This window comes from Rhipicephalus sanguineus, chromosome 6 (genome assembly GCF_013339695.2).
Source record: "Rhipicephalus sanguineus isolate Rsan-2018 chromosome 6, BIME_Rsan_1.4, whole genome shotgun sequence".
Classification (NCBI taxonomy): domain Eukaryota; kingdom Metazoa; phylum Arthropoda; class Arachnida; order Ixodida; family Ixodidae; genus Rhipicephalus; species Rhipicephalus sanguineus.
The window spans coordinates 98,657,816-98,681,885 of record NC_051181.1 but is presented as its reverse complement, the minus strand read 5'-3'; the positions used below and the strand labels follow the sequence as shown (position 1 = coordinate 98,681,885).

The following is a 24,070-nucleotide window of genomic DNA, read 5'->3' as shown; positions in this document are numbered from 1 at the left end:
CATAATTTACTCAGAATTCCATGAAATGATAAGAGCTATTTCCTCTTTACTTCTGCTTCCGCCAAAAAGAAAGATATTTGTAATATATAGCTTGAGTAGCTGCCAGCATGGTTCCGAAATTACGAAAACGCACTCTTCGTAAAATGGTCGTCGTCAACCGGCGACACTTGTCGAATTTTCCTGTGTTGAAAAAAATTTTTATTTGAAAACGAACTGCGATTTCGTGCTGTGCAGTCATATGTGCACAACATACAAAATTATCAGCAAAATCGGAAACATCAAATATACACCCTTTTTCGATCATTCGTGGAATCGACCACTATTAAAAACGGGCGTTCAGTTTCACTGCGCAGTGAGACGTTCTGTTTCGATCAAATCTACTCGGTGATCCCCAGGTACATCTTGCCTAAATTTAATACTCTTCGAGTTCATCCTTCAAGTTTGCTCGATCAAGTGCAGGAGAGCCCAGCTCAACGAATGCCTCTCTTAACGAAGCGGATAAAGTAATGACATTTTTACTTAATTTTTACCCGTGGCAAGAGCGGAAATGTATTCTTCGAGATTAATAATCAGCAACGAACTGTTAACTACTTGCTCTCACACCGGAACGTTGATCGCCCATCTGATACCCGTCGTCCTAGCCAATGAAACGCTATTGGCATTTAAAAGACGGCATGGACCCGACCTTGGTCTTGTTCTTCATCGCCCTTATTCAGGTTCTCCGTGTTCATAAAACCGTAAAGAAAAAATAAATAACTTCGCTTTTTGAAATCTGCGCTTCGACGGGCACCCACCTGGTCGAGAAGATTCATTGAATAGTTAAAAGAACGAGGTATTGCGAACAAGACTCCCGTTCTGGGTGCTGAAACGTCAGTACATTGTTTCTCCTCTTGTGCCGTCGCCTTTCATTCAGTAACTTGGTTTTCGCCCTGTGGATACTTTCTTACAGCGCCAGCGAAGTTCATTGAGCGCTTCGCGACGCAACCGGAGCTAGGAAACATTCCGGCTCCGACAGCGGATTGGCTCACTGTTGACGAGACGTGTTGTATGTATACACTTGTGCCCACTAGGGGACCATATAAATGGCAAGCCAGTTTCCGCCATCACTTCGTAATGCAGTTTGCTGTTCCCTCTCTCGGCACGTTCCGGCGACATTCATTTGCGAGCGTCCGGTGGCCGTGTCCGTTTCCTATTTCTTTCTTCGCTTCTTTCGCACTACTTGTACTTTGCCTCGGCGTGCCGCCTGTCCCTCTTGTTAGTGTCATTTCCTTTCCGTCTCTGTGAACACCTCGCACTCTCAGCAGTGCTCCTTCTTTCCTCTCTCCCTCTCTCTTTCTCTCTCTCTCTCTCTCCCTCTCACCCTCTCTCACTTAGTAGGTGGGTTTACTTCGTTTCCGTACATCGTTTGCCCCAATCCTCTTGCCTAGACAGGCGAAACGACGTTAGGAACTTTCTTTGGCATGCTCCTCCTGAGTGGCTAGTAGGTCTCGTTTCGTTGCCCGAGCAGGATACGGCGCTCTAGTGGCGGCAACCTTCTGCGGTCACGCTTGGTAGGTCTTGAGCGCGCCCGTATCGGCATCGGTACGTATTTACGTGTTTTTCCCACTCTACCTTCTTGCGTCACATCGCTTGCTGGTTCCAGCGTTGGTTGAAAATTGTTGCTTATGGGGTAACTCTAAAAATTCCTGAAGTTCTTCGCGTTTTGGTCTATATTGCACTTTGGTTCCACTACATCCTCATGTGCTGATAACTTTGCAGCATATGTAAGATACATTTCTTTGCTATTTTCTCACAATTCCATTGAGCTCGTTTTGTACTCACGTTATTTAGAATGAAAAAAAAATGTGCATTACACATTACACATTGTAATGTGTAATGACGTGTTCGGGCAGCACATGTGGCGCGGCGCCAGACGATACTGGCGGTTGTAGCTTGAAAGGCCAATCATATAAATTGAATTTTAAACCTGGGTTTAGCGGCATTATTCTTCACAGTAGATAATCAGGGGCGACGCTGTGGAGAACTCGTGATTAATTTTGACAACCTGGGGTTTCTCCACGTGAACTTAAAGCCCAATAAACGAGCCCTTCTCGGTCATCGAAGCGCGGCCTCCGTGATCAGCGCCGTGCCATAGATGGGGATTCATCACGGCAGCAGATATTTGGAGGACAACGCAAACACCGACTGTACGTGTGTCTCTTGGCCTTTTCGCTTGTGTTGTGCCCCGTATCTTCGAGGACAAGCCCCTCAAACCGCGGTTCCTTGTCAGCAATATTTCAAATTCATGTTGTACAAAGCGACATCTGTGTATGTACGTTTTGTTTAATGGCGATAACAAACTTCAAAGAATGGAGCACGCGCTAGAGCGGTTCTTGCACTTGAAGCGATGATTTTAACGAGATATGCTCCTTTCGCCTCTTTCATAATCTCGCGCTCGTCTTTACTGCAGCGGTACTGCAGTCTCTGCACTTTTTAGCTTTACGAAGTTGACATTCAAGAAGAATCTCAAGTATTGATCAGACTATTTTAGGTGTGGTATGCGCGCCTGCACTTCTTGTGCCTTATATATATATATATATATATATATATATATATATATATATATATATATATATATATATATATATATATATAGTACACACAATGGTTGTAGCCCGCCCTTAGTTCGTTCTACTCGCGTGCATTGCTAACTATAGGCCTTAGTTAACGCATTTCGGTTAACGGGCACTGCAAAAACGGGTCGTTATTTACGGCAGCCGCGGGGCGGACGCGTCCTTGTCTGAATGCAAACGACACCGACGGCGAGCCGTTTGTTCTCGCCCGGTCTCGCTCGCTGTCGTACTCAGAGACTACAGTCACAAAATAAACAAGGTAAAGGCTCCACGGCGAAAGGTGACATGGGTGCAGGTGCGTGCTTCGAGCATCTCTTGCCGCGTATGGAAGGCCTCGCTAATGACACCTCTTTTACTCCCCCCCCCCCCCCCACTCATATTTTACATTTTTTTTTTCGGTTGCATTGGTTGCCCTGCTCGGCAAAGAGTACAACGCAAGACACGGCGTGGTCATTAGCCGTCGCCTCGTCCTGGTTGTTTGACGACAGTGCCTGACGACCGCCGAAATGGGAATGGAAGCGTTGTTGACAGCGAGTGCGGGTGACGAATGAGCGCTGAGGTTGTCTGCGGGGCTTTGGAAACAGCCTGTCGATGTGGCGTCGTCGCACCGCGTGCTTTAAAACATTGAAAATCACGCTCAACGTTAACGCTAGGGCAGTTAAACCGGCAAATTAGTTCCTCTGGCACACTGTTTCTAAAAAGAAACTGCTAATTCATATCGCTTTCTAAGTATATTGAATTTCTAGGTTCTTACGTCCAGAAACTAAGGTATGATATGAGGCACGCCGAAGGGAGTGGCGCGATCCGGGATTGATTTTCAAGCCGAGCTTCTATTGCCACACACATTGGCGTTGTAGGTGTCACCGAAAAACGAAAGAAAAAGAAAAACATGCGCCCGCGAGTGTACAGAAATGTGGGTTGGTTAGTCAAAGTTTATTAATAGTCCTGAGAGGCGGGACTAGCGCGCACTGGGCTTCTCTCACGCTTGGACGGGCAGGCTGAGCCTCAGCGCCGCATCGTGGGCTCTCTGGACGGTCCAGAGCTGATCCCCGTTGTTGGGTGTACACAAATTATGCCTTCGAAGTTGTTTCGGTCACACGAGTACTTGTATGCGCCGTTTTCCAATGAGTGAGGCTCTCTCCATCGTGGGCTTGTGGGGCGATGAGTCGTTTCTGATACGGCAATCTGTTTTTTTTTTATCGATGTTATCGAGGTGACTTGTCATTTCACGTGAGTTGCCGCATTACATTGTCGCCTGTAGATAAACGCATGACCGTCGTTATTATTATCATTTCCGGCATGGAGGAAGGAAACAGGTTAGGAGGGAGCATTACGCAATGCAATGCTCCCTCCTGCTCTTATTCATTGTGTGTATATATATATATATATATATATATATATATATATATATATATATATATATATATATATATATATATATATATATATATATATATATATATATATAACTGCACCTCAGTGGAAAGTATGCGCTTACGACTAGCCCGAACCCTACAAAGCCGAAGAGGTATGCGACGCCAGAAGGGGCTCGACAAGCACAAAGATTCTGACTTGGACGCTTCAATCTATATCACCACTATGGCTTTCGCCTTCGAATCGTCTGACCGATAGCGTAAGAGACCCCCGGAATTTCGGGGATTCGATTAGTCGTGAACGACACCATTAAATTTATTCGTTGCCTCCCCTGTCCGTCCTTGTAATCATGTACACCCTGGCTTCACCGTCTTTGTCTTTGCATTGTGCGGCTATCTGCTTTTCGCGACCAATGAAGCGCCGTCGAAGCTGTCTTTTAATAATTTAGCGCCCGGACTGCGACATCAACGGTTTGAATTCATTTTAACGTAGCAGATATTAGAGTGCCTGGAAACCCTTTTCTTCAGCAGTCTCGAGTAATTCCATTAAGGTGGTCAAAGCAAACTACAGCTTCCTTTTGAATGGAATCCTGACTCTTTATTGAAAACGATTAACTATTGTTTTGTGTTTAGCATAACTTTCTTCAAAAGCGCTTCACAAGTACGAATCCTGTCGTTCAGATGGCTTGCTTTTTTTTTGTGGAAACGCGCTACTAAATAATAAGCCTCGATCCTTAAAAAATATAGTTGCTTCATTTTTTTATGCCATTGCTTTTATTGCCGAAGAAAAATCCTCTTAGGGCTCTCTCTTCGCGATAATAATTGCGATGGTCGTAAATAAGGATTCAGCGTTTGATGCGTCGTTGGAGTTACGTTAACAGCGCGGTAAGATTAGCGACAAAAGGAGGACCGTCATTTGAAACCCTGTTAGCGACCCATGTCGTGTCGCATGATGTTACATGTTTTCGGAGCAGCGTTTGTAGCTTTAGTTCTTATTCGGGATTTCCGTAATCCGAAGGCTTCGGTGCTCGAGAGGACGCTAGGAAACCACATAACCACATTCTTCTTTCCTTTTCTTCTTTTTTTTCTTGCTCTTCTTTCCTTCTATTTCTAATATCTCTTCTCTATCATCTTTCATTCCCCTTTCCCCAGCATAGGTTAGCAGACCGGTGTCAGAACTGGGTAACCTCCCTGTCCAGAGGCGTGCGCACGCTGACCAGAATATTCAACGCATGCACTGCGAATTGACTAGGACAGACCGCAGTTAGTAAAGCTAGCGAGGGCAGCACGTAGGGCGGAATAACGTGGATAAGTTTGTTGATGTTACGGCTATAGATGTTTATTGAGCGTTTGTAGCTCATACTGCTCTCCGAGCTGCTTTCTTAGCCCCGCAGTGACCGTCTGTGAGCAGTGATGAACGTAATAACTGTTTGGGTTTTACGTGCCAAAAACCACGATATGATTATACGGGACGCTGTAGTGGAGGGCTCCGGAAATTTCGACCACCCGGGGTTTTTTAACGTGCACCTAAATCTAAGCACACGGGCCTCGAGCCTTCTGCGTCCATAGAAAGGAGGCCGCCGCGGACGGGATTCGATCCCGCGACCTTCGGTTCAGCAGTCGGGCACCATAACCACTTCCACTGCGGGGCGGGTGCAGTGATGAACGTGGTATTCTTATAAGTCTCCAACGTTCTTGCATTATCAGTGGTTTCATGATGGGTCAGTCAATCAATCAATCAATCAATCAATCAATCAATCAATCAATCAATCAATCAATCAATCAATCAATCAATCAATCAATCAATCAATCAATCAATCAATCAATCAATGGTTAATGGGCCTATTTTTCGATTATCGAATTGATTAATCAACCAGTGATTCTACAAATTAACTACATGTGCCCAGTCAAGCCGTCACTCTGTTACTCGCTCAACAGGTCTTTTATTCATGTTATTTTATTTTGACACTATCACCACCACATTCCCCTTCTGCTATTTCTTTCCTTCTCTCTCTCTCTCTCCCCCCTCCCCCGCCTGGTCTTGACCTCCTACTCGCCCACGTTGTCTTGCGCCATACACCGATACGGCGCTTGCGTCAGCGAACTGCTCGGTCCCCTGACGGGCCTGCCGGAGTAAATGGAGCGTAATTAGAGCTGCTGCACCTCTCTTGCCTTTACACTTCTTTCTTCTCGTCGTCCGCTTTGGTCTTATATACCTATTTGTCTATTGTAGTGTTCATTGAGCCACGCAGACACAGACAAAAAAGCAAACACCAATACTGGCTATCGAGCCCCTTGACCTCTGACACCCCCATTACGTCGCAGTTCATCCGTGCAGTAGCCCCAGTTCCGTGCCTCGTCAGCGACGTTCGACCTGGATTGTCCGTACAATCTGTTCAACGCTGTATCGCTCTTCTGGAGGTGAACGACCGACGGGAAAGGGACCTTCTGACATTGCTTTACGATACCTTTTTTTTTTTGTCTTGTCTGTTTTCTTCTAGCGTATACTCACTTCTGCAAGGCCAACACTGGCGCAGCCATCTTGTTTTCCTTATTCGTGTATTATCCCACGCCATCTTTGTGCACTTGGGGTCACAGCTATTCTGGTCCGGTCGCATTTTTCCTCGCCGCTCGCGTTTCCATAATCGATTTGCTGCTTTTCGCCGTCCAGTAGGCGCGAACGATACGGAATAATGTTTCAGTTCAGTGTTCCTTTCTTTGCTATATATATTTTTAACGTTACCCGTTGCATGAATTTTGTTTGCCTGACGTGATTGCTCTCATTCTCCTTCTGTAACTGCGCGTGGTATGTTATCCTCGTCTGTTTCTTTTTCTGTGCATTTTCGATTGCCTTCTCTCTTATATAGAGGCAAGGTCAAGCAGTCGTAATGTTCGATGCGAAACAGATCTGTCGACCTGCCTCTTGTTTGTTTATCACTGCCTCGTAAAAAAGGAAAACAGTGACAAAAATGTGGTTGATCCCTCTGATATAGGAATCGCTATAGAACACGAAAGTGAAACAGTTGGCATATAAGCGGAAGTCTTGGAAAGACTCGTGACCGGGATACATTGTCCGGAGACACTGCATTGCACGTGCCGGAGCATCGCGCAAATCACACGTGAACTACAGGCGCTCGCAAACCGTGCAGGCGAAACCGAACGGGTTGTCACTGAATCGTTTGGTGAACTCGCGGTCCGCTGCAGCGAAGGGTGCATGATTTGCGGGTCGTGGACCATCCTGTGGGTGTGCTAGGCATCCTGCGTCGTATTGTCGAGCGGCGTCCCGCTTGCGGGTCGCTTCGGCGAAGGTACGATCATGTCGGTCTTGGTTCGGTGTGTGTATTGCAGCCAGTTGGGTCGCGATGCGCTCAACTTCTGGAAAGCGAGAGGCAGAGTTCTCAGCTTGAGCTGCGAACGCACGAAGGCCTCCCGCTCCCCCCTGACGTGTCCATCGCTGCACCAAACTCACTTGCGCGACGGTAGCTCGCCGACGTCGTTGTATTTCGACGGCGCTTAATGCCGCAGTTCTCCTAGTAGGTGCCATCACACTCGTATCAGTAGACAGCGGAGAAACACCGTTGGTGCATATGGAAGCTGCACTACGCTGCACACGCTAGCACAACGCGAAAGACGAAGCACGTAACTGAACCGTCAGCGAGTCAAATCAGCGCCGCAATTGCAGCCGCCGCAATCAACTTCAGAAACATTTTCGGATGGCGTATTCGGGTGGGCGATTTTGAGCGCTCTAGAGCGCTCTGAAAAGTGGTCGCGCGTTCGGTTGGCAAAATCCGAGCGCTCGAACTACCTTCGGGTGGTTCTTCCGGAGCGTCAGCCTCCGACTCGGAGCGCTCCCGACCGCTCTGACTTCGAAGTGAGAGCGTGGTGCGATCTGGCCGGGAGGGGCGCTAGACGCCGCGTTTACCGGCAGGTGACAGGGTGACAGCACGAGCGCGCATTTCAGAAGGGGAGAGCATCGGACGCGTAATACTTCGTACACGTGTGTTGTATTGTGTTCGTGGCGTTTTTGAGCGCTTGTGTGGTGAGTTCACATGTACGAAGCCATAACTGCACCATGTCGAAACGGAGGCGGCTACTGAAGGCGGACGAAACGTAAATGGTGTTACAGCAGCTCGCAGACGAATGCCTTCACATCGATGACGCCGAGCAACTTAATAGCGTATGGCAACGCATTACATGCGAGTACAAAGCTTAATCGTGTTGGCAAAAACAAGCGCTCTATGCCGAGCTCGCGTGTGATCGTGAACGGCGTAGGAGACGGCCGGCGTCCGCCATGCTAGGCCTACCTCTCGGAATCGTGAGTGACGGCGAGCTATTGCGATGTGCTTGTCGTCCGCGAAGGCGTAGTTGTAGTGATTATTTTCTTATATAAAGAAGCGTTGTTTGTTTTGTGCTTTATTACGAAGATACGAAGTCCCCCAAGTGTGCATGCCGAGGCGCCCTATGTGGGCGGAGCCGCTGAGTGCTCGTTCGCCCCGTCTGTGCTGAATCGCCGTACGCCGCACGCCGGATCGGAGGCAAAAACGTACCATCTGTCTCGTCCTTAAACCAGCAGCTCGGACGATGACGCCAGCTCGGATGGTTGACCGCATTTGTCGATGTTTACCCGGCGGCTTCCCGCGCTGGTTGCATGGTGGCGCTACAGTCGCGCTGCTCCTAGAGTCACTGGAAAAACCAGTGACTCTAGTGACTTTCCAGTGACTCTAGCTGCTCCGAGATCTCGATCCATTCGGTTGGTACGCTACCTCTCGCGCTCCGATTGCGGGCTGCCTCCGCATCTGCCGACTCCGAGCCAGAGGATCGGAGCGACCAACCGAATACGCCAAGAGCTAATTGCGGAGGCCACGCTCCGCTGTGCTGAGTAAGGCGAACGCCACCTAGGTGGCGTTGGCAGTGTTTCTTGATGCCAGCGTCCCAGCGAATGCTGGCATCGAGGCGTCGTAGTGCTCAGACCACCGAAGCGTTCACTGTCGGTGCGCGTTAGTGTCATAATGCAGTACTTCTCTTTTCTTCTCGTAGGCGGCGGCACCGCCCCGAGCAAGAGCGCAGGTACACGGAGGAGTGTTAGGTATATAAGGCGCGTCTGTGTTGCTGCCTGCAAATGCGTTTGTGGCGCAATGGCTTAAACGCTCGGCGATCTGTCGTCGCGGACCGAGAGGTCGTGGGTTCGATTCCCAAGTTTTCTTTGTGAAACTTTTTCTTCTAGTTTTTTTTCTTTGAATTATGTTCGTGTACATTTTAAGAACGTCATATCCGTGACGGAAATACGTCAGTGAATTCTTGGTGGACCCCGGCATAAAACACTTTCGTGTTAAAGACAGCAAACGCGATGGCTATAACAACAGCAACAACAACAACAACAATTTGAGTCTTTGTGCGGGCGCACGCAAGAAAACTACTAATGATAAAAAGGAAAATAAAGAAAGGCTGCAGGGTAAACGAGTATCTGGAAAAAGGAAATTGTAGAAACAAAAAACCAGGACGACAGGGAATGCATTAAGAATAATGGAGAAGTATAGTGGTGAATAAAATTCACATACAACGAAGCACAAGGTAGGCTCAAAGGCGAAGAAGGAAAAAAAAAGGAGGGAAACAGTGATTGTGAGCTACGAAAAACATCGTGATCAAGAAAGCAGGAATTATAAAGGCTTTTTATCCTGTGGGCGGTTGAGTGTTCGGAGAGGCAGGCAGGTATATGGAATGGTCTGTGATCTCTTGTTGTCTTGCCCGGAATTCGGAAAACAGTGAAACTAAAGAGTTCAGGGCATGTCACGGTTATGATACCGTAAACAAGCCTGAAAAGAAATAGGAGATCAGCGCGATGACGTCGGTAGTGAGGTGATGGCAATGACAATAATCCAACAGCTCGAAAACAAGATCCAGAGTCATTTATAGTGGAACGATGGTTATATATGCTGATAAATTTTTTTCTCAACTCGCTCGGTGGTGCTGCTGTTGGATTTGGAAATGCCACTCCAGATCACAGGTGCATATTCAAGTTGGGGAAGACAGCTTATTTTGTATAACTTGAGAAAGGGCTTAGGAGAATTGAATTCTGTAGATATTCTGCAAATAAAGAGAGCCGATAGAACGAAGACGCTGCTTAGCAAGCGCTTAGTGTGAGCAGAAAGGTGTAAGGTGCTATGAGCGAGAACACCAATATCATTGACCTCAAAAACCTCGTCCGCCGCGGTGGTACAGTGGTTACGGTTCTCGGGCGCTGACCCGAAGGTCGCGGGTCCGATCCCGGCCGCGGCGGTCGCAATTCGACGGAGTCGAAATGCTAGAGCACCGTCTACTATGCGATGTCAGCGCACGTTAAAGAACACCAGATGGCCAAAATTTCCGGAGCCCTACGCTACAGCATGCCTCATAGCCATATCGTGGTTTTCGCACGTAAACCCTCAGATATCATTGTCATGTCACGAACCTCACTTAACGATACAGCGTTTAAGAGAATATGAAAATGACACGCTAGAACTTTTGCAAAGGGAAAGTCACGAGTTTGTTCTTAGCAGTATTCAGGAACAGGTTATTGCTCTGGAGCAATTCAGAAAGAGAAAACAAATCTCACATCAGCAAGCCACAGTCGTTAAGAGTATAGGGAACCCGAGATCAAGTTTGCGGCGCGACGACAGCGCCGCGCCAGCCGCGCTGCGGCTCTGACGGAAAGCTCTGAACCTTGCGCGGCCGACTCAGCCCCTTTCACGGTAGCGGTGGCGCACGTGCGCACGCGTTCTCTGTCGGTGCGGGTAACTGGGGGGCCGTCAGCTCGGCACGTTGAACCGAGAGGCTTGTTGTCGAAGCTGCGCATTTCCGCGATGGCAGAAGCGACTGTATTGTTTCCCGGTTGTGTCGCACGAGGAATAAAGGCGGCAAGCGTGGATAGCTGACAGCGCTGTCTCGTCTTCTATTTTGGTTGTCTGAGTTCATCGCTTGCGTTCGTTTCGACTACCTAAATCGGTAAGTAACGCGGTGCATGCACGCAGCGTCTGCAGTAATGATTACACTCTGTCTTCTCGCATTGTGAAAGTCCAGTTACGGTTGTAGGTGAAACAACTTTGTGTTTTGATTCCCCGTGTTCGTGAGACCTACCCGTCGTTGTTGAACGTTCACACTCGCGCTATACCGTTAGCGTTGCGCGGTTGGTTGAATTCAACTGAACTCGGCACATTGTCAGAAGTTCGGCGCCTGCAATTCACGCGTCGGGAAGGCTGCTTTATCACGCCGGAACGGACGTCCGTGCATTTTCAGCATGCTTTGACATCGTTCTGCAGGTTTGCTTTGTTTTTGTCACTTTATTAGTGTGATACATATTTAAGCCGCTAAATATAACTGGCACTTAATACATGCTTTGCAATTGCAACCTTGAAGTAACCACCTTCTGACTTTGTGCGATTTTCTAGCCGCGTTCACGCAACAGGTTTTATACGCCTGTCAAGTCGATATCATAAAAAGAGACTGCAAGCATGACGCGAGAGCCGAAAAAACGAGGCGAGAAGTTCATCATGCTTCACAGTGGTTAAAGCTCAGCTAGCTGCCTCGCGTCTTAATCGGCGGGTGATTCTCCAGCGGCACGGAGGACTTGACTCTAACCTTCTCAGTAAACAGGGCCATGGCCGTGTAATTTCTTTTTTTCGCACGCCGCAAACGTTTGTAAACGAAAGTACACGGCTGCTACTGTTAAGCATGCCATATCAAAACAACAATCATATGATTCGTATTCCGCACCGCAGAACTTCCATAGCGTGTACGGCTTCATTTCGAAGTGCATGTGGACCATTATTCATCTTTAACATGACAGAATGAGACTTACCTCGAGGTATAAGTCCTACGCGGTGTAATCGCGACTTGGGAAATGCATTTCGCTTTGAGTCGGGCGTCGTTGTCGTCGATCGTCTGCTCTTCACCGTTAATGTGATTGACGAGCCTTTCTCCTTTTATCAAGTTCGCTTTTCGGAAGTGCCTATCCAGCTGTGAGATCTTTTTGAATCCGCACTGCAGGCGGTACATTGCGAAGCGCCGCGAGAGCTCTGCACGTGCAGAGAAGCGAGCGGCAACGCGGTGGAGAGAAGGGAAAACGCTCGCTGCTTACACCCCAGTTTCTCTTTTTCTGCCAGAGATGGCGCTGCCTGTCAAGAGCAGCAGCGCCGCTAAGCGTTGCTTGGGAAGCCTATGAATTTCCTTTAGTGTCGTTGAATAATAATAATAATAATAATAATAATAATAATAATAATAATAATAATAATAATAATAATAATAATAATAATAATAATAATAATAATAATACAGATGTATTAATATATTCAGACATCATTGCATTCTTCTCTGCGAAGAGTCTATGTGACTTTGCCATAAACGGGTTTAAAAAAGCCCCTCTTCCCACTTTCTTTTAGGGGCGAAGCTCCTTAAAGCGGCACCCGTTCGTCCCCGTCGTAGTACGTAACCAGTCTTAACGCTAGTACCAGATCTCGACCTCCAAGGTGGTGCCGGTGGGAGATTTTTCCTGTGCGTTGTTGAACAATAAAAAATTCGCAGCGTGCGCGTTAACTAAAAGCCGAATTCTTCTGTCTCTCATTCCCCATTAGCAGCCATTGGCATGTTCCAGTAGGAAACGTTAGTAGAAGTAGAAGTGTAAGTGTTAGCTAAAAGCCGACTTCTTCTGTCTCTCATTCCCTTTAGCAGCCATTGTTTACCTCCAAGGTAGTGCCTGGTGAGATTTCTCCTGTGCGTGATTCAACAATAAAAATTTTGTTCAAAACGCCGTTGATTGATGAAATAAACCAACGAAAGACGCCAGATGTTTTCTAAAATGAAAATGAAAAGACGCCAGATGTTTCTAAAGCAAAACGAAAAGACGCCAGCTGCTTAACGAAAGACGCCAGATGTTTTCTAAAGGAATGGTTTTCTAAACAATGAAAATTCACAGCGTACATGTAAAATTAAAGTGAGCTGCAAGTCGTCATAACTCTCATCGAACCCTTAGTATAAACGCGCCCGATCTCACGTCGGTTATGATGTACTGGGCAGAATTCACGGAAGATTCACGGTTTACCGATGAACCTCCGCAGCTTCGCCCACTCATCATCATTCACTCCGTGGATATGCTGTGATTTTTTACATTATTATAGGAAAGGCTATCAGCACATCAAATTTCTCCGGCCTTCGTTTTAGGCTCTCAAGAGTCTGCATAATGAGCCTTACCTGTGCGTTTTGTTGCACGGGTATTCTTATCAGCAAATTAAGCATCTCTCGTCGATCAAAATCGGGATAGTGTTCTTTTTGTTTTCCGGGCCGCACATCCGAAAATTTCGTTTCTCTTGCAGAAGCAGCTCAGACGGTGGAAGGCGTGGGCGCAGCGCACGCGGCAAGCTTATCCGTTGCCATGTTTTCTTAATTTCTATGTTTTATTTATTTATTTATTTATTTATTTATCTATTTATTTTCTTCTCATTTACTGCACGTCAAAGAGCAGCCGTGCACGCCTTATGAAACAGAAGAGAGGTTACGCATGAAAGCCGTTTTGTTACGCAGAGGGTCTACTGCATACATGTGCTCCTACAATGAATTCCCAAGTATTTCATCGGTGAGATCACCGAGGCCCTCTTAACTACATATTCAAGGAGCGAAAGCTTGAACAGCCAACGCTGCATGGCAACGCACGTCGAAGGCTCTTCCGTCTCAAGGCGGACGTGCCGCGCATATTATGTTGCCTCGTTTCGCGCCCGTTTCATAGCCGGCGCACGCCGACGTGTATGAAGATGGGGTGGTGCATGCGCGAAACTGGAACAAGCGCCGCGTGGGATGATTGCTTTCACCACCAGCCGCTTTCCACGATTCTCTTGGACCATTATTATACCTCTGTGCTCTCTGTACAGCCCCGGACGAAGAACGCGTGTATAAATGTACACGCGTTTGCCGAAGCTTGCACTCAGTCGCGCAAGGATTGAAACGGCGAAACAGAACGATCCTGAAGACTAACCTGGTTGCTTCGAGGCTGTTTCTAAGCCTTAGGTGATACAGGTTGTCTCTACGTTGCTTCTAGGTGTTTGCTAGGATTTAGCTAGGTGATGCTAGGTTGTTTGTACGTTGATTCTCAGTGCAGAGGCGCTGTAGTATATGGAAACGGCCAGCAAAAGCTTTATTCCGGCGAATACCGTAGAACAACCAATTATCTGGCTCTTCTTCTAGGTACGTTGCATTTGTTTGATTATCCTTTCTTGTTTCTGGACATCCTCTTCTCGCGCTGCGGGCGTTAAACGCCTGGCCATTCATTTTCTGAAAATGTATGCGCATCTATTTATCTTTTTTGTTTCGGGAGGTAACGGAATACTCTATCTCGAGATACTTAGTTTTCCTGCACGCGCCAGACCGTTTTTTCATTTCTGCGTTTTGTTTTACCATGTAACATCTATTCACGTGTACTCATAGGAGAATGTGCTGTAGAAAGTTAAATACCTCTTTTTTTTTTTCGGTTTGGTTGTTGGCATTTTCTCACTAGAAACATCTCTTTTGCTTTTCTTGTTTCAACTGCTGTGATAACGGAATAAACGACCGACCTTTGGAGGAGATCCTCGTGTAAGGTAGTGAATCGTTATTATCCAAGCTTTCTACATTTTAAGAAAAACTAACCAGGCCAGTGGTTTACTAACCGAAACTTGGTTAGCAGTTAAACGTGAAATGGTGATACGGACCTTGCTACCAGTGACGGGAGGGTAAATAAAATCATAGTTGTCGCGTTGGGCGAAGGACACACAGCGCTTTGTGTTAGGCCTGAAACGTGAGTAGATGAGAGTAGGAAAAAGAGAAGAGAAAGAAGTTTGGTAGGCCTGTACGAAAGCATGGAACGGATAGCGGGTGATGTCTCCAAATAACAGGTTCCAAGAGAAGGAAATACTGAATTTGAAACCCGTGCTCATACACAGCAGTGAGACATTTTTGCTATATATGTAGGGCTAGAGTTTTCGTAGTCCCGTGTCGTCACTTTCAATGTGTAACGTGTAATTTTAGTTTTCGTTTTTCATTGACTCAAGACACGTTGGTTCAACGGACACGGCCTAAGTGATTGATATTGATGTCAACGCCATTACCTCACGTCTGCATATAGGCATCGTAAATTACTCGAGTTTTTTCCCGTCCTCCTCTCCTTAAAACATATTTTTCCTCGGCTGTGTTCCTTTTGCATAATGACGTGTTCGTGCTTACGCGTACGCCGACAAATTCTCTGTATGACGCAACGTCTCCGGTCCAACTCTCTTTCGCTCTCTACAGCGCTCACATTTCGGTGGGAAATTCGAAGGAAAAAAACACCCTGGTTTTTCATGCTCTTATTTTGTTATAGTAGCATATAACCTATCCTTTAATGCTTATGAATTGATTAGTGGTTTTGGAAGAAGAAATGTTCATGTTTAAAAAGGTCCTGAACCACTTTTCCAAGTAATCATCGAATGATCTCAGTGTCAGAGTTTATCGCCTTACGAATCGACTGCCGCAAATCTTTCTCGAATCCGTCAAGAACGGGCGGAGTTACAGGGCTTTGTTCGCGCGCTTTACGCGCTTTCTCTTTTCTCGTCCCGACGAGCGCTCTGGAAGCTACACGGGGCATGGGAGAAAGAATTTACGTCAGCGCGCCTCGTGACGTCGAGCGCCCGTGATGAAACGTGATCGCTCCCTTCCGTTGTGATTGCGGTGCGCGAGTGTGGCTCACTGTGTAATGTTTGCAGACTTACGAAGCGCTGCTCCGGCACGTGGCGACACCCCGCGGCAAGAAGCGCTTCTGATCCAAACGCCGCTTTTGATTCCTGTCGGCTATTGGACAATAGCGTGCTATCTGCTGTGTGACGTCAAACAGCAGGCGCCGCGGCAGCTCTGAAGAGAGTGAGCACAGGCCGCTGTATGAAATGAGGGGCGCCTGAGAAAATGGCAACCTCGCGCTCCCCTTTGAAACTCTCCTTTCCGCGCACGACTGCAACATTTGGCTGAAGTGTTCGTAGCAGGGTCTGCTTTCCGCAGGATGCGCTTTTTTTGACCAAGCACGAAGAGTAGTAGTACATGATCCCTTTAATGTTCGTGTTTAATGTATTTTAAGCTGGTATAATGACTATTTCTCTGGCTATCACTTGTTTTATTTTTCTTATTTCATTGCATTTCCGTGGGTATCCGCGAATACTTAATGAACAGCGCGATAAAAAAAAATTAACATATAAGAAGGAAAAATACGACCACATTTCGAACGCACGGGGTTCTTTAACGTGCACCTAAATTAAAGTACGCGGGCCTCAAGCATTTTCGCCTCCATCTAAAACGCGGCCGCCGCGGCCGGCATTCGATGCCGCGACGTGCGGGTCAGCTGTCGAGAACCACAAACCACTAAAACACCGTGGCGGGTAGTCGTCATGAAAGTCGGCACACAAACACGCGGACCTAGACAGACAGACATAGAACTTTATTGGGTCCTGAGAAACGCTACTCTTAGAGCAACGCCGCGGGCCGCTCCCAAACGAAGAAGCTAGACTCGCAATCAAGTTTAATTAGAGGAATCCGAGAGACATATGAATGGAACATCGCGGCGTGCACTCTAAGTTTGCCAGTTTACAAGTCAAGGTAGCTCTGCGCAGCAGAACCAATTGCGTACCTTACCGCGCACTTCGTGATCACTCACGCGTTTATTCCTCGTTTGTTTCAATTAAACCTAGTTGCTAACGCAGCAAAGTGCTAACGTCTATCTTTTTTTTTTCGAAAGAGGTATTTTTCACGCGGGTCGTGTGTTGGTGACCTGTTTTTCGTGTCTAAATTATACCAACTTTCATGGATTAATGTGCTTCTGGGACATAGTCGTAAACAGGCGTCGGTTGCAATTTACTGAGTGGAGGCGCTACTAGGGAAGATGTGAAAAATAACTATTGCTGCTGTCCTACACGTAGTATGTGACAAATGCGGACATTGCAGCGAAGCGGAAAGGACAACGCTATGAAAAAAAAAAAAATGTGTGCTCATTCTTCTCTTCCTTCACGCCTCCAATATCCTTTCCCCTATTAGATTCGTAAATGGATTCACTTAAAAAACAAAAACAAACTCCTCGTTTGGGGTCTGCGGCTTTGCGCGAAATATTCGGATGGGCGTTAATCTGTGTTTGCGCTCATGTCGTCTTCTCTTCGTCACCGCGTTGTTTTGGCGCTGTGATACGTCCTTAGAGAACGCTGCGTTTCGCGGAAATCCGTGCGTTTATTTTCCCGTGGGAAGGCTGCAGTTGCGCAAAGAGCGTGTAAGTAATGCCGTAACTTCAAGCTGACGCGTACTGTTTTCGCAACACGCTCTTTCCCAACTCCGCGTCAAGGGAACGGCAAGCTTCCAAGACGCGTTACGGCCGCCGATAGCATCCCTTAATTTGCTCACCCTGAAGGAGGCTTTCGCCGCAAACTCAGCCTCATTTTCTTCAGTTCTTTCACGTTGTTCCTGTGGTAATGCACGGACGGCGCGAGCGAACCTGGTGCGTGCTGTATTAAGAGTCATGTTCCTTATACGGCGCGCAGTGCAGTCGCTGTCTCTTCGCGCGCATCCGCGACACCTGAACGGCTGCTCGTGAATCTTTTACGAAGACGCGGACGCGTCCATTACGCGACTGCGTCGCCGAACTAGGCCAGAATGTAAGACGATGCGAAAGGTACGAACGCGGCAGGGCATAGCTTGCAGCTGTGGTATGTAGGTACCATTAGGCGCTCGCTTTCTACAACAGGGACGGGAAAATAGAAGTCAGGACCAAGTTAGGTTGTTATCAATGTATCTGCGAGAATATCCCTGGATTGACATTGAATGAAGGTGACGTTTCGATTATAACGGCCGATGGCCTACATTAGCAGACATTCGGCATCATCGGCCAACCTTCACGATCATTTAGCCAAGACTAGCCGAACATTAGACGTCATATAAATAAAAGTAGCAATCAGTTAGATACGACTATACAGCATTACTTATGGTTTAGGCGGCACTCGCTGGCGTCGGCCAACGTAAGTCAGTGCTAAGTGGTGTTAGTAGTAGGCGAGTAAGTGCAGTAAACAAGGACGCAGCTGTGTGCTGCTCTGAACAGCTCTGGTCTAATGCAAGGCGACACACCACCAGCAAGCAAGCCTTGTCAGTTAGCTGCTCGTTCACTTATCTAGAGGGAAGGAGGTAGGGAGGGGAGTATCTCAGTGGGTTTATAGTACGGTTTAAGTTAACACAAAGAAAAAAAAAACAGTGCTAAAAGCGAGAAAAACACAGTGCTAGAGCGCCGTGCTTATCTCCTCTTGTGCATCCCTTTCTTCAAGGAGGGAGAGGAGGAAAAGAAGAAAAGGCATGAAGCTCAACCAGACGCGCGTCCGCGGTTTGCTACCCTGCACTAGGGGAAAGGGATTAAAGGGTTAAACGAAATAAATACGAAGGAAGGAGGTGCAATCTGGGTGGAACATCTGCGGTCCTTTCTTCAAGTTCAGTAATGTACCAACCAGCCCATTTGAACACGCTAATACGGTTTAACTAAACATGCTTTCCAATTGTTAACCGTATGTGCCTGTTTTTTTATCTGTTGTACCCTGTTTTTACTCGCGCGTGATATTCTGCGGAGTCGTTCCATGCATGGCCGGGCGCATTAGCCGAAGACGAAGGCGGGCATTTGTCGTTGTGCGCCAAGACAAAGAACAACCTGTTATCTCCTTCATCGCTGTCATAACTATTTTTTTTTCTCTCTCCAGACACAAAGAGGGAGGGGAGATTGCTTCAGACAACAAACCGTCTGCTGGGTTGTGTGATCTCTTTTGTTGCGAGACCTACTTACGCGTCATATACCCGGCCATTCCAGATTCGCTGGTATACAGGGCACAGTATGTAGATCTGCGTGTTTTATACTTTCCTATACGCGTGGTCTAATTTGGAACAGTAAAAAAATTTATACCGCGCCTAACTAAATAAATACGCTACATGGTGGCGTACAGTGTGCCGGGTTCCACTGGCTGAACAGCAAGGAAGATAGCAATAAATGCCTGCACTTTTTGGCAGCGCTGCTCTCAACGAATGTCTGTCCTCACAAAGGGCCTCTTTGCAGCCGCCTCTTCGGAGCGTGCGCGTGTCGTGTTTATTCGCGTCCGCATTGGCTGGAGGGAGCAGCGTATACTACAGCCGACATTTGAAGGCGTACGAACTATAAAAGACATCGGGCATCGCTTCCCTTTCTCAGTGTGTCTGACGTTCCCATTATCATTTTGCCTGAGTCAATGGTGTTAACGTTTCCGCCCACTGTTTGTTTTGCTTTCTTTTCTTCGCTATTTATCACGGAAGGACTGATGCGTACCGCTCTGTCGTGCTGCATTTCGCGGATTGCCTGCTGAGACTCAATAGAATGCAGCGATTTCGAGATACTCTGAGTATTAGGACGTCGATTCGGTTCTAGGCCACGGCTGTCGCATTTCAGGTAAGGCGTAATGCGGAAACTCGCGTGTGCTTGCGCCTATGCGCACAATAAAGAACTAAATTTAGTAAAGCAGTGATAGGGGCTTGATCGGGCATAATCATCATTGCGCTGCGCTTTGTTTAATATTGATTGTGGTACGTTCTGCTGCGCTCGTGTTCCCTTACGTTAACTTTTACAAGCGTTGAATTCAGCACAACGGAATCATAATGCAACTCCATGTGGAGAAAATTACGCGGAACCATGCGTTACGGTGTTCCTCAGAACACACCGTGGAGCATCGAGACCTTATTTTGAGCTCTTCAAAGTTGATCACTTGCTGATGAGCAACCGCATCTCTATTTCCTGTCCTAGCTTTTTTTTTTGCTCATTTTCTTTTCCACGAGATTGTCGGCTCTGCCTTATACAGGTGAAAAGGTTTTGTGGGAACAAAAAATAATATTTTCCTGAGCAAGGTAGCCAGCCTGAGCAGGGTTCGGTTATACCGAACCTTGCTCAGCCTGGTTAACCTTTCCGTCTTTCCCTCTCTCACTCTTTATCTCTCGCTGTTGAAATGTAAGCATTCGGAAAATATAATAACGTGTATAGCGAATACGCTGTGCAAATCCTTCCCACAGCCTTGCTTCTTGAGTACTTGTATGCGTCGGATATGCGGACATTTAGACGTTAGCGATCCCTGGCAAGGTTCCAACTACAGAGGAATCGACGTTTGGGCGAGTCGTCACTGCTTTTACATCTTGAATGGGTGGCGCAAAAAACGAGAAAACTGGTCAGCGAGGGTGTGTTGTATGTGGTGTGTGTTTCTTCCTCCCTTGTGACCTCATTTTCGGCGCTGCCTATTCAATTTGTGTAACCAATTTACAAGCTCCGAGGCCGCTACGCTATAACTTGTCCCGCAAAGTGAAACTCTGAGCGCCGCCAGCTACCATGAACTATATTATATGTATTGCCCCCCTTAGTCAATTGTTTCTTTTGTATTTTATTCCAGTTTGACGTGTATATATCTATTGCCCCCCTTGGCCAACTGTTTCTTTTGTATTTTTTTTCCAGTTTGAAGTGTATATATGTATTACCCACCTTACTCTATGCCCCCCATGGGGCCTGTAAGGTACTTTGAAATAAAAATAAATAAATATCTCCGGCACGGTGGTACAGTGGTCACGGTGCTTGGATCGTGACCCGAAGGTCGCGGGTTCGATCCCGGCCGTGGCGATCGCATTTCGATGGAGGCGAAATGCTAGAGGCCCGTGTACTGCGCGATGTCAGTGCGCGTTAAAGAGCACCAGATCGATGGTCGAAATTTCCGGAGCCCTCTACTACGGCGTGCCTCATAATTATGTTGTCGTTCCGGCGCTTAAAACCCTACAAATTATTATTAACTAATTCATTATGGTTTATAACGTATCCATCTCCATCATTTGGAACACGACTGACGCACTTGCGTGTTTTGATTTAATTTTGTCACTACCCACTCAATATAACTTTTTTACGTATTAACAGATACCGAAGAAAAAATGTAGCAGCACATCATTTCGGGTAAAAAATATATGGTCAATACCTGGAGAACTCCAAATTCAGCTGTAACCTGTATTTGTAAATTGTGTAATGCAAAGTCAGCAATCCATGCACATGACTGTACTGCTCGCAAAAAAAAAAATTATATCAGCAGGGGCCATCGCACATACGCCTTTGAAGCTGCCGAACGTCAAAGTACAAGCGAGGAATCTGTACGTTATCGTTTTAAATGTTATAGTTCAGTTCTAGTTGAGAAGCATCGAGAAACGGAGCGACGCGTTCCATGGCCGTACCGTCTGTAGCTAGGAATTTGCATATATGTTTACGCATTCATGCACAACTCGTGCATTTTAAGCCAGCGACATCTCGTTCTTCCATTTTTCTAGTACTTGATTTGTGTTATTCTAGCATCAAATCGATGTTATAGTTTCTTTTCTTTTTTTAAGCGGCACTCAGATTGTACTTACGTGTTTTCCTGGCTCGAAGGGGTATTTGAGTTCTTCGAGTTTGCGAAGCGCTGATGTATCTTTCTCGAAGTGATCGGAAAGTTTTCCGAGAAAGGGTTGGCGTTCAGTCAGGCTATGTTATACTTTAAGGAAGGCCCTTGAGAAGGCTGCCTGTCCTCAGCGCGTCGCTCGAATGAAGCCGACGCCACCGTCCGAACGTCGTCATATCATGCTCCCCCGTTTCCCTTTCCGGCGACGTCGGCTTTCTTTTGAGCGCTCAATTGCGTGCCGATGGTGTTGGGACTGTGTTTGTCCTTTGCCTTGTTGCATCGACCGCTGCGATATTCGTACCGATTGCTGCCTCTGCACTGAGGCCGCTTAATTTATTTAACGACTGGATGCTGTTACTGTTGCTTTTACAGTTATGAGTGGAACGAGTAACGAGTGACAACTCTTACTTCTCTTCCGAGCACTTCTGGTCGAGCACTCACTTCCGGTTTCCCGAATATTCAGAAAAAGTCTTGTAAAAGATAATACTGGTACACGAAATCGATGGTTCTGGTTGAAATCGAAGAGTTATTTTTGGTGCATATCATATCGGAGCATAAGTTTACTTAAGATAAGAGCCAATTAACTGTCAGGACAAATAATGAATATTAATTTAATGAGTTCATTGAAAGAGCGGACGATTTTCTTGTGTGCAACCACGCGCTCATTCCTGCGTGGCCTCAGAGATCAGCTTCGGCAGTGCGGCGGAACAAGGAGCAAAGCAAGGCACGTCAACGCCGACGTGCGAGTGTCATTACAAGACACCGAAAACTACAGGCTCGCCTCCATTTTTAAGCGCGGAGCACTTTAGGGAATCAGCGTGTCGTCCATCTATACATCTAATGTGACGTGATCACGCTCACAGTAAAGCGCTCCATACAGGCTGTAACAGGGCTAGCAATGCTCAAAACTGGGTTAAAGTGAACGAACGAGGTGTAAAATAATATAATTGACAGGCATAACCAAGAAGTAATCGAAGTAATTAACTTAAAATCGCTAAAACCATTACGGAAACATGCGACTAACTCTGGCGGGGCGCAAGAGAGGACGCCACCGCCTCGCCGAGGAAGCCCTGTGTTTTCCGAGCGCTGGGTTGCTACATCTGATGGGAGAAACAGCCTGACGGAACTCGCTGCAGACGACGTGTATCTCAAATGCCGTAACAAGCAGGAAGTCGATAAAGCGCAGCAAAAAGTAGCGCACGTGTCGCGAATCTCCCTAACAAGGTTCTACTCGTGCCGGGGAAAGCCTACGTGCTTACCTCAAACATTGACGTCATCGACGGTTTCGTAAACGGAGCAGTGGGGACTTTACGAACGGGAATCGCTGGGTGCCCGTGTTACGCACTTCCTCAGGCTTCACAGTAGCGGAGCTGCCATACGTTTTAGGGGCGAAGCACTTTAAGACCGCACAATGTCCGTCCGTCTGCCGTAGTCTACAGTCGAAGCGCAGGTGCAATACAGTTGTGCATGAACCGTCTACAGAGCGAGCATAGCGTGCATATGGTTTAAAAATAGACTGTACTCGGCGCGGCGCCGCTCGAAAGCTGCTCGAAAACAAGCGCATCGATTAACAGGTGTCAACATGCGCAAAATCGTCCTACAGAGTGCGCATATTAGCCGCACATGGTCCCAATATAGACAGTTCATGGGCGTGGCGCCGCGCTACCGCGTCTTTGCCAACTTCAGGCTAGATCCGATCGAAGAACCAAACCATTGGCTCTGCATTTCACGGACCACAAAGCAGTAATAATGAAGGCAAAACGGAATCCACAACTGAACACGACATACGAGTAATGACCACTAAAACACATTGTATATAACCGTACACACGCGTTGTCACTCATTTACATGCGCGAATGGCCAATGTCACGGGAGATTCACGCTTACCGAACGATCCCCAGTGCTTCGCCCACTCATCATTCACTTCGTCGATACGCGTGGATCTTTTTCTTTTTCATTTTTTGTTTTTCTGCATTTCAGTTTGTTTCTTCATTCCGCTTTGGGGTCTTTGTCTCTTTCGTCGTGCTTGTGTCTCTATGTGTGAAAATAATAATTATTATTATTATTGGGGTTTAACGTCCCAAAACCACGATGTAATTATGAGAGACGCCGTAATGGAGGCTCTGGAAAATTCGACCACCTGGGGTTCTTTAACGTGCACCTAAGATATAAGTACACGGGCCTGGAGCATTTTCGCCTCCATCGAAAATGCGGCCGCCGCGGCCGGAATTCGATCGCTCGACCTTCGGATCAGCAGTCGAGCGCTGTAGCCACTAGATCACCGTGGTGGGTTTTTATTTATTTAAGAGGATGTTGTCATTGTTACTAAATAAAAAAGTTAAGGCAGCTTCGCACCAGCGGTGCCACGCCTGAAGGAAGTGCGCAGCTTTATTTTTCTCTTTCTTTCTCTTTTTCTCTTTCTCTCTGTTTTATCTGTCTCTTTTTTGGTCTCTCTTTATTTCTATTTCTGTCTTTCTCTCTACTTCTTTCTCTTTCCTCGCTTTCTCTCTCTCTCTCTTTCCCTCTCTTTCTTGCTTCCTCTTCTTTCTATCCCTTTCTCTCTCTTTCTTTCTTTCTCTTGCTCTGTTTTTTTTTCCATCTGCTTTTTATGTAT

General features: G+C 46.9%; 1 protein-coding gene across 7 annotated transcripts in view; it reads left to right on the top strand.

Annotated features, from left to right (window-relative positions):
* LOC119396007 (cytochrome b5 reductase 4) overlaps nt 1-24,070 on the top strand; it is a 327,851-nt gene that overhangs the window by 171,500 nt on the left and 132,281 nt on the right. Inside the window, exon 1 of one of the 7 annotated variants that reach the window (XM_037663032.2) lies at nt 1,502-1,581. The exons of 4 other annotated variants lie outside the window; for them this stretch is intronic. The gene's annotated coding sequence lies outside the window, so the exon portion shown is untranslated. Of the gene's footprint in view, nt 1-1,501; nt 1,582-19,361; nt 19,449-24,070 lie in introns of those variants that run through there. 2 more of the 7 variants (XM_049416861.1, XM_037663037.2) reach the window with 2 other exon arrangements.